The sequence below is a fragment of the Sebastes umbrosus genome, chromosome 3 (assembly GCF_015220745.1).
Source record: "Sebastes umbrosus isolate fSebUmb1 chromosome 3, fSebUmb1.pri, whole genome shotgun sequence".
Taxonomy (NCBI): domain Eukaryota; kingdom Metazoa; phylum Chordata; class Actinopteri; order Perciformes; family Sebastidae; genus Sebastes; species Sebastes umbrosus.
The window spans coordinates 40,165,136-40,175,382 of NC_051271.1; the positions used below are offsets into that span (position 1 = coordinate 40,165,136).

The window sequence follows — 10,247 nt, forward strand, 5'->3', positions numbered from 1 at the left end:
AATTGCAACAGGTCTCCTGTCAGCAGAGCGGCATGTTTTACAAACAAAGAGCAAACTATAATATTTTACAAATAGGAAGATGTTAAACAGATAATCCAGGCTAAAAGTAACACAGTTTGAACTTCCAAATGCAGGAAGAAGAGCTGGCAAAAAATCCCCGACTGTGTGAATGTGTAAATGAACAGACTTATAATATCACTACCCCATCTGCACAAGTATATAATTACATATGTGTATTCCGTTGAATATTGTGTTGCTTTGATGTATTCTTATAGAATAGAATACAAGATACTTTATTTATCCCCTTGGGAAAATGATGGCTATAATTTTAGCTTTATTCTCTCAGCTGCAACCCCGGTGGTGTGAAACGGATTTGGGAGCAAGTAAAAAATAGATATAAATATATTAAAGATATAATTGGAAGCGCTAAGCAGGCTTACTTTCATATCATCACCCACAGCGTACATAACAGTACCGGTAGCAAAGTAACGCAAGGCGATGCATTCTGTCTGAGGGACTATAAGAGAACGACTCCAACGTGTCTCATGGCAACTTGCAGCTCAAGAAGCTGATTCAGATAAGTGAGTCGTATGAATATATAAAAGAATATATACTGATCTTGTGTTATTGTGGTTATATAAATGTAATTCATGGTGCTGTTAGACTGCTGCTAGACCGCCTCATTAATAAAGGTGCGTGATGTCTTTGCATGTGGGAGACCAGTTGTTTTTTTTATCTCGGTTGTTTTTTGCAAGGCTAAATGCCAACAAATATGGATTGAAGCAGAATATTTTGTTAAATAAAAACATGTTGTGATTTTTCGAAATTATTACATCTATCCACTTTCAATAAATTTTGACTTTTGGACATTACAACGCTCTGGAGTTATTGGAAAGGTTTGGATCACACCAGTCGAAAACAATCCTACGCAGCCACCACTGGAATCTAATTCTACAATAGTATAATACTATTAATATTAGTGTATCCTAATCTTTATCGAATTTGAATGTCAATGTTATGAATGAAGCTTCGAACTATTTGGTACAGCCCTACAAGATATGAAAGTAAGCCTGCTTTATATTTATGTTTGTATTTGCTCCCAAGTCTGTTTCATACTGTCGGCGTTGCAGCTGAAAGACACCATAAGAATACATCTAAGCAACACATAAGTTTAACGAAATACACATGTGTAGCGTTAATGCTTGTAGCAGGTTTAATAATAAATATTTAAAAATAATATCAAAATATATATAAATATGTTAAATGTCATTAATAACTCAAAAGTATGATTCATAAACCCCTGAATTGGTGTAGAGGGTTAAGGAGAGTGATGGCGCTCAGCTTCAGATATCAAACACACTTAAGTTAAGTAACACAATTAGAATTAGAATCGAACACCCAATTTTGGAAAAAACGGAAAAACTTCAAATTTGATATTAATCACTTGAGTCTCATAATCTCCGGATTGCTACGGAGTTCTTGGCATGGTGTACAGTGACCATCATATTTCATACACACAAATCAGATGATTAAGATCTTTATAAATGGAAATGTTTATTGAACTAAATTAGGTAACTAAATGACTTGAATAAATGATGTAAATGTAATGACTAAATGAGCACAATTAATGCAACGATGAAGTATTTATGAACCGCGTGTGACCAGGTAAAATCAGTGTCTGATACCCTCGGTTAATGTTTATCAATTCAATTCTTTCTTTGATGTTTACCAATTACATTTAGTTTCAATAAATTAATGCTCCGTTCAGCAGTGAGAGTTAAAGAAGCACCAGCGGAGATTCTGAAGCAATTCAAATAGGAAGATCTTAATTTAGGTCTGATTCTTATTAATAACTTCATTCATTTCTTAATTAGTTTAGCATCAAGCATCTGACATCAACTTGTAAAGCTAACATCACACTCAGAAACACCTTGTTTGTATGGATAATGTATTGATATCACCTGAGTGTTCTGATGGGCAGATGAGAAGTTGCGCTGGCAGGAGTGGTACCAGGTTCTCTTGGACCGCAGCATTTTGGACCTCTACGGTTCCCATGTGATCCTTTGTTCCCAGTTTGGTTGTATAGTGTGTGTGTATGTGTGTGTGTGTTAATTTACGCATTCACACAGTTGGTGATTTTTTGCCATTTGTCCTTTCTGCCTTTGGCAGTTTAAACTGTGATGCTTTTAGTCTGGATTGTGACTTAAACTTCTTCATATTGGTTTGGTAGCGCTGCACAAGGCAGTCTTTAGCACCGGTATGAAGCGCAGCGGGCGTTCCATTAAACCCATCAGTAAACGCTCTAAGAAAGTGCGCCGGAAGTGTGGTGACATAGTTTAAAGAGCGAAAAGACACACACCGGGTGGGAGGGGGCACGGATGGGTCCAACAAACACAAGGCTTCATCCAGGAGACCGCTGTTCGTGTGCCGTGCGTCACTTCACAATCAGCTGTTTGTTCGTGTCCCATGTTCACAACGTTTGGTGTCATTTTCACTGAACTAACGTTATGGTTTTTCTAAATCTAACTATAGTGGTTTTGATGCCTAATCCTAAAGTGATGCCAAAGGTAACTATAGTGGTTTTGATGCCAAAAATAAAGGGACGCAAAGGAGCGTGACAAAGCGTCGGTATGTGACGAGTTGGGATGAGAGTGTGTTGTCTGAGCTGACGAAGGAGGAGGAGGTCGTGGTTCTCTTGGATCATTTTAGCTTAAGATGATGGTACACAGCCATCATCACAGTGGAGCTGCATCATCCACTGACCATCTTGTGAAACAGGATGAACAGAACCATATTTTGAGCACCTGACAGCTCTATAGTATTTATGTAATGAGGTGACTAAATAGATCAAATTGACTTTAAATATATTTAATAATCATCAGACGTTGAGCAAGTGTTATTAACAAAAATCTCTTCTTGCCTTATTCTATTGTGATTTCTAAAGCCAGATTCACATTTCCAGACTCTTCCAGCTTTTGTTGTTTTTTAGGACTGCTGACACGGCAAGATTTAATTTCTCACTCTGCAAAGTGTCGATATCAAATGATGCTGAGATTTTCTCAGTAGAGTTTATGTTTTTCAACTGGAAGCAGGGGGACCCTGCTAGCTTAGGGCGTTTTCACATTAGGTACGATTGATCCGTGTCGTGCCCGAGTACGATTGCCCCCCGCATCCCCCTCTGGTCAGCTTTTACATTAGTAAAGTTGTTCCGTACCCGAGTTCACTTGTGTCATCATCCACGTGTATTTGTTTATGTTGAGATCAGCTGTTCTAGTGGCGGAGCATCGTAAAACACTTCATTCAAACTGGACAGAAACTAAATCAAACTCACCACTACCGTCGTCGTTACTCTTTCCAACAACCACCGAAATAAACTCTTATTTCACCGAGTTTGATGTGAAAATATGCTGACTCTACACTCTGGTCCCCCCCGCTGTCTCTCTCTCTGTCCGCTGAGCAGCTGAGCGTCTCTCGTTCTTCAGAGACAGACCATTAAATCAGCTGAATAAAATAACAAACATCACTCAACCCCGTCGCCTGCTATTGTCTATATTTGAAGGAACCTCTCGCCGGCCTTCCTGCTGTATCATCCACGGCCGTGCAGTTCAGAGGATGAGACCGGCGCATGATGCGCGCAGATACAGACATACTGTAGATATGAAACTGTTTTATATGTGTACAGGTGTCGGAGGAGATCGGCAGCGTTGAAAAAGCCTGCCCTTACAAAACTGCTAGCTAACTGCTAACGTTACTCACGTTACTCACGTTGCTCGCGTTAAATAGCGGTCCACTTCCGTGTTTCGGTACGGTTAGCTTTCACACCTGATGCAACCCGTACCAGAGTACACATGATCCGCGCCCAAGACTACCTTTTCAAGTGGACTCGGGTACGGATCGACGAACTGTGCCCGAGTACGGTACGGAGCGTTCACACTAATCAATCGAACTGGACTTTGGGGACAAGTGTACTCGGATCCGGGCCCGGGACCCTGATGTGAAAGCAGCCTTAGTTAGCTTAGCTCAGTTAAGAGGGAAAATGTAACATTCCAACAACTCCGAAGCTGTCTTAGTGCATGTTGTATTTCATGTAGTCAACAAACGCAGTGATGAAAAGTAGAACATGTGATTTTTAGGAGCAGATAGCTGTTGCTGAGCAACAAGCTGAGCCATGACAGCAAACAGCATGTCTTAGTTTTAGTTTAGAAAACTTTATTGTCCTCAGAGAAACAATTTGTAGTACAGCACATACACAGAGACAAATCACCGAAAAACCCCAAACTACACAGCGATAACAACAACACACTGCGTCAGCTGTCCCAGCATCCTCAAGGCAATTCAAATCATGAAGGAATAAGTTCTGTGTTCATATGGGGTTTCCATTCTTAAGCTCTGTCTTTACTGTCAGTGAGCCCCAGCTTGAGATGTATTGGTGCTATCGAAAGACACAACATAAAGATAAGGCAGCTTTGGAGATGTAGGGAGTTATTTTAGTTAGCTAACAAGCTAACTGCTTCCCCTGCCTCTAGTCTTTGTGCTAAGCTAGGCTAACCACGCCCTGGACCTATCTGTACTGTGCACTCACAAATGACTACATCATCTTCTTTTCTGACCACAAGTAAGTATATTCTGCAAAATGTCGGACTCTTCCTTTTAAAGCACTTTAAATATTCCCATAACTATTAGATAAAGACATGGGCAAAATTGGAGGCATTGCTGATAGACAATTTGTTTTTCATGATGTATTTATCACATGTAGTCCACTCTGTTACTCATATTGCTACAGGAACCTTAATGAGGGACCTTCTTGAGGCGGCCTGATGTTGTGTGGGAAATGTTGGCACTTGTTGAATAAATGGTGTACTGCAGGCCTGCACCTTCTCCTGTATGATTGTGTCCATGACCATGTCTGTCACACTGATTGTCAGTATATTTATTTACTCCTCATTTCTTAAAGGTGTAATATGAAGTTGGCCCCTCCTCCTCCTCGGCTCAACGAGCGAGTGAGGGAAAGCAGTGAATCAGAGAGATATAATGTTAATGCTGAAGCCCAGAAATGTCCCAAGCACTGCAGATACAGACACTGCCACACTTGTAGTGGGTCAGAAGTGACGATTGATGGATTATTTTACTATCAGATACATTGATTTTTTAGAAAATGCCTGCATATTATACCTTTTAGAATAAAGAGGAAAATGTATTGTGCTGTTGTCCAGATGATTTACCTCTAGGTTTGTTTCCAGAATTGGGTAGTTGAATCAGAATATTTTTTTAACTTTTTAGATATAAAGCCCAATTGATGCAGGCCTGCAATGTTTTAATTTCCTTTCCTTGACTTGTCACAGGTTGAAGCCTGATGTTTAACAGTCTTTTTAATGTCAATCATTCTTTGTTCTCAATTCAAATCAAAGGACAAAGAGCTGTAAAAAGATGTACAGTAAAAACTATATATCAGAGAGTTGTGTTTGTATGTGTAGGTGTTTGGATGTAATTGGCACCAGCTGTAGGTTTCACAGCTAACAAATATGTTGCCTTTTAGTACTCTTTCATGACATGTTCCAGTGTTTAAAAAAGTCTGGGTATCATTAAACATGTAAAAGGTTTGCAATGAACTTGGCTGTGCTGTTATAATCATTTCTGTGGTGTGATCTCGTATATAAAGGACTGGAATGTCTCTATCGTAGATTCCTCTGTAGGAATCTGTAATGTTTTCAGAAATGAACAAAACCAAAAACAAAAGATGATGTTGGGGGGGAAGTTATTTGTCTTACAACTGACAAAGGAGGTATGTGTGAATTTGACCTGTCTAAACGTTTCGCTACAGTGACAAAAGATACTAAATGGATACATGTGCAAACCTGATGATCACAAATGCACAAAACCTATGAATGAAGAGTGTGACTGAGGAGATGCTGCTGGTGCTATCTCAGACTTCACTCACACTAAAAGTGGTTTTAACTCCTGGGCAATTGAAATTGATATTATTCCTGGGGCTACTTTCTCTCTCACACACACACACACACACACACACACACAGCAACAAGAATCGGGAAGAAAAACAATTACACACCCAATTTGACAAGAAAAACATGTTCTCACTTGCACCACATGTGAATGGCAATCTGTAAACTCTTAAAGTAGAACTTGTTCTGAAACCTGTAACAGTTTACAACCAAAAAAGAAACAATCCAAATAAAGATACATATGATGGACAACTTCCTGTGTTTGTTTTTAGTTCAGTCGGGTCTCCTGTTTCATTCACAATATTAGGTGTCCTCCACAAAGAAAACAGCCATGATCTGCTAGAATACATCATTTGTTCAGCCTAGGTCAATCTGGACAATATTATTCTTAAAGCAAGAAATATTCTTTTATCTGACAAATAGTAGTATATAAATAAATAATGGTAACAATAATCATTAGTATAATAATATTAGTTATGATCTGAATTTATTGAAATAATGGTGATAATACAGCAATTATTAAAAAAACAAACAAAATATCTAATAGGGTAATTTTTAATCATTGGTTTCACACATTGCACTGGAAACGCTGGCATGTTGCCTTAAGGAGTGTCCAATGTACTTCCAAAAAGAATATCTGAACTGTAATGTTTGTTTTGTATCATAATCTCATTAGAGTCAGGGCAGTGTAATTGCATCGCTAACGGTCATCTTTATATCCTGAAATCAACTGTATTTCATCCTGGATGATGCATTATTTTTGGCTGTTGTATCAGTTTTCATCAGTTACCATAACCCTCTCTAACGGAGGTTACAGTACATTTATATTTAGTTTAACTTGCGTATCTCACACAAATGATAACCACCAACAGGGTTTTGATGGACAGTTGTAAACTCCAGAGTTACTAACCAGTTCCAAAGCTGAGCCTTTCTGGCATCAGTGCTTATGATTCTCTGGAAATGCTGGATTGTGCAGTAAATATGTACAGTAGATATGAGCAGAAGAAACATAATTACAGACGGGTTGTTAGACTGTACAAACTCTCCTTTATCAAAATAATGTTTCTTTTCCCCACAACAGTCAGAGGCATCATGTTTCCATGTCTCTGTGGTTCCTCCTCATGGACTGAAGGAAGAACTGAAGTAGTCCAAGTTGGCCAAAGATGGCGCTCACACCAAAATAGTGACGTCACAGTTCCCTATGGCAGACCTGTGGTGATTACTAGCAGTTCTTAACAACAAATAACACATTTCCAAATGGAGTTTCATGATCAATCAGCACCATCTGTAACTAAAGACAGAAAAAGAGAGATTGTCAGAGTGTTAGATGTTTGTTCATCACATATAAACAAAGCTTAGAAAACAATTTAGTTTAGCTCTTGCCTCTTTTTGAAGCTACTGTCAGTGGTTTGATGCAACAGACAACATCTGTGTTGACCCATAGACATTATATTCATTGATTACATGTTTTTAGTTTTGTTTAAACCCCAGAAGCAGAGACGGACTCAGGTAAGTAAAAATGAAAACAGAGTTTATTTTCCAACCAGGAAGCAAAAACGCAGGCAGGGTGGCAGGGAGCTGGCAGGCTCATGGCGAGGCAAGAATGAACACGAGGCCTGAGCATATGGAATATCTCACACACAGGAGAACACGGAAGCTGAGCAGCAGCAAGGCACCAGGGAACCTGAGCACAGGAAAAATACAGGTTAGTCGGGATGTCACGAGAAACACTAGGAAAAATAGTAAGATGCAAAAACATTAGAGAAGGTACACAGTTCACTACCTAATGAGACAGAATTAGTGTAGGCCAGGCTTTTATGGGGAAGTTGATCATCTAAATGAAACCTGGTGTGCCTCGTTGCTGCCCTGGGAGGAGAAAAAGAGAGAACAGGAGGGGGAGAGCAAACACAAAAAAAACAACAAACAAAACCAAAACTAACAGAATCGTAACAATACATCTGCTATATGATATTTGTCTGATAGATCCAGGGTCTGAAATTAACCTTTTTCCTCACCTGCCACTGTAGCAGGTCACTGAACATTTCTACCGGCCACTCAAGTTTTTTTTGTCTGCCACAAAATCTAAGTAGAACGCTTTTAAATTGTAAGCACTGAGTCAGTGGTACCAGACCGTAGAATTTTGGAATATATCATGTAACCTTAATCCATGACTACAGTATATTTAATTTAGGCTGACCTGACATTTGTACCTGCCACAGCCAACATTTAGCCTGTATTTGTCAGGTGGAAGGTGCTAATTTCATTTCCTGCCAAGATCCATAAAATATACTAACAATCAAAGGTAAACTTTGCACTAATGTTGAGAGTATAGTTGCACTGTTTTTGCAGTTCATATACAAGAAATTAATATTTTTGGTACTGTAAGGGATTTACAAATGGAACAGGTTTGGTTATTAGCTAATTTAATAAATAATATTCATAGAATTATTATTATTAATAAGAATTATTAATCAACATTAATAATGAACGGGGCACCACCCTGGAATCAGGGACCAATAACCAAACGTTAATCCAGTCTCATAAGGGGATATATTCCCTCCAAAGGCCAGTATTTTAACACTACTTTACACTTAGGAGGTGAATAGCGAAGGGTGAATCCGAGCACTAACTCTCATAACCAGCTGTTATTACAATATGAATGCACAATAAACACAGACAACTGCTATTTAAAATAAGACCATTTATTTACATACAGTAATCTTAATCAATAATAAACACTCTAACAACATTAATCTAAATCAATATTTATCACAGCAGTAATTACTAATTAACAACACTTTTAATAAACAAACGGATGTCCTACAATGCAGCTCTAAGCACTAAACTAGAATTAAACAAAACACAAAGCAAAAGAAAATGTGTGTGCGGGAGAGAGAGAGATGTGTGTGTAAGAGAGAGAGATGTGTGTGTGAATGCAAATGTGTATGTGTTGAGGTGTGAAGGAAGAGTGTCTATGTGTGTGTGTGGTGTGGGAGGAGCAAAGGACGCCCTAAGTGGACGTCACCACGTAAGTGGCTACGTCACGTGAGGGAGGAGTTGCTCGAACGTTACAGATCACGCACGAACGGGGGTGTGAATCCCCACGTGTCCTGTAAGGTAATGGCGTGAGCCTATGTGAGGAGGCGTGTCTATGTGTGTGTGAGTGTAGGAGGAGCAAGAGGGGACGCTCACGGTGGCGTCACCACGTAAGCGGTTACGTCACGCGAGGGAGGGGGTTGCTCGAACGTTACAGACCACGCCCAAACGGGATGTGAAAGTCCCGCGTGATCAGTAAGGTGGGAACGTGAGGAGGCGTATCTACGTGTGTGCGTGTGTGGGAGGAGCAAGGGAAACCCCGAGGCGGCGTCACCACGGAAGCGGTTACGTCACGAGGGAGGAGGTGCTCTGGTGGCGGAAGCGCCACGGAAATTACCGACTGCGTACGAACGGGACGGGGATCCCGCGTGTCGGCAAAGTGTTTGTTTGTGTGTGGTAGAAGTGGAGGAAAGAAAGGCGGGGAGCGCCTGGAAACAGTATCACAGTCAAAACAGTAAACACCGCAGCAGCAGGAATCCTAACTGCCGCGCGAGAGATGTACTAGCTGGGTTATTATTACTCAGATGCTCGTTAGTCAGCCGTGCACTGGTCTGTTAATAATAAACTACAGCTACAGATCTTCACGTTTGGCAGGAGCTAACACAAGGAGCACACAGTAATCAGACAGTCAGCAACAGTAAACAAAGCAACATAAACAAGCGAAGCAAGTTAAATAAACAAAACAACAGACGGACTCGGCGGTCCGTACGTTCAGTATAAATCAACAATAGTTATTAACTTATTGGAATATACAATCTCACTAGTCTCTGCCCAGACACAAGCCTCTTACTTGAATCGCTTCTTCGGAGCGATAGTGGAGTATATCGTCGTTAATTGGTCCGGCGGCGTCGCGCTGGCTCGGACAATAACGGGCCGTTATGATGCTCGTCAGCGGGGGAAGAACGGCAGGGCTGGCTCTCCGTGTGGCAGCGGATGGAAGCAGCTGATGTGAAGACGGCGGGGCGATCGTCTCTTCCTTGGTGAAGGACGCGGATCCGGGTCTTCCTTCTATAGGTATGGTGGTCTGGACGTCTGATGAACGGCGGGCTGGACCTCCGTGTGGCAGCGGAGGGGAGAGCAGCCAGAAATAAAGGAAAAGGCGGTGCGCTCGTTTCCTTTGATGAAGAACGGTTGTCCTCGGCTTCCTTGGTGAAGCCGGGCTGTAGTCTTCCTTCTGCAGGGATGTGGATC

General features: G+C 40.7%; 1 long non-coding RNA gene across 1 annotated transcript; it reads right to left on the reverse strand.

Moving 5' to 3' along the window:
- Positions 1-7,473: 7,473 nt before the first annotated feature.
- On the reverse strand, positions 7,474-8,075 carry LOC119483491. Its single transcript, XR_005205707.1, has 2 exons — positions 7,744-8,075; positions 7,474-7,644 (listed from the first exon to the last, which is right to left on the reverse strand). It is a non-coding gene; the product is annotated as an uncharacterized LOC119483491 (long non-coding RNA).
- Positions 8,076-10,247: the final 2,172 nt, after the last annotated feature.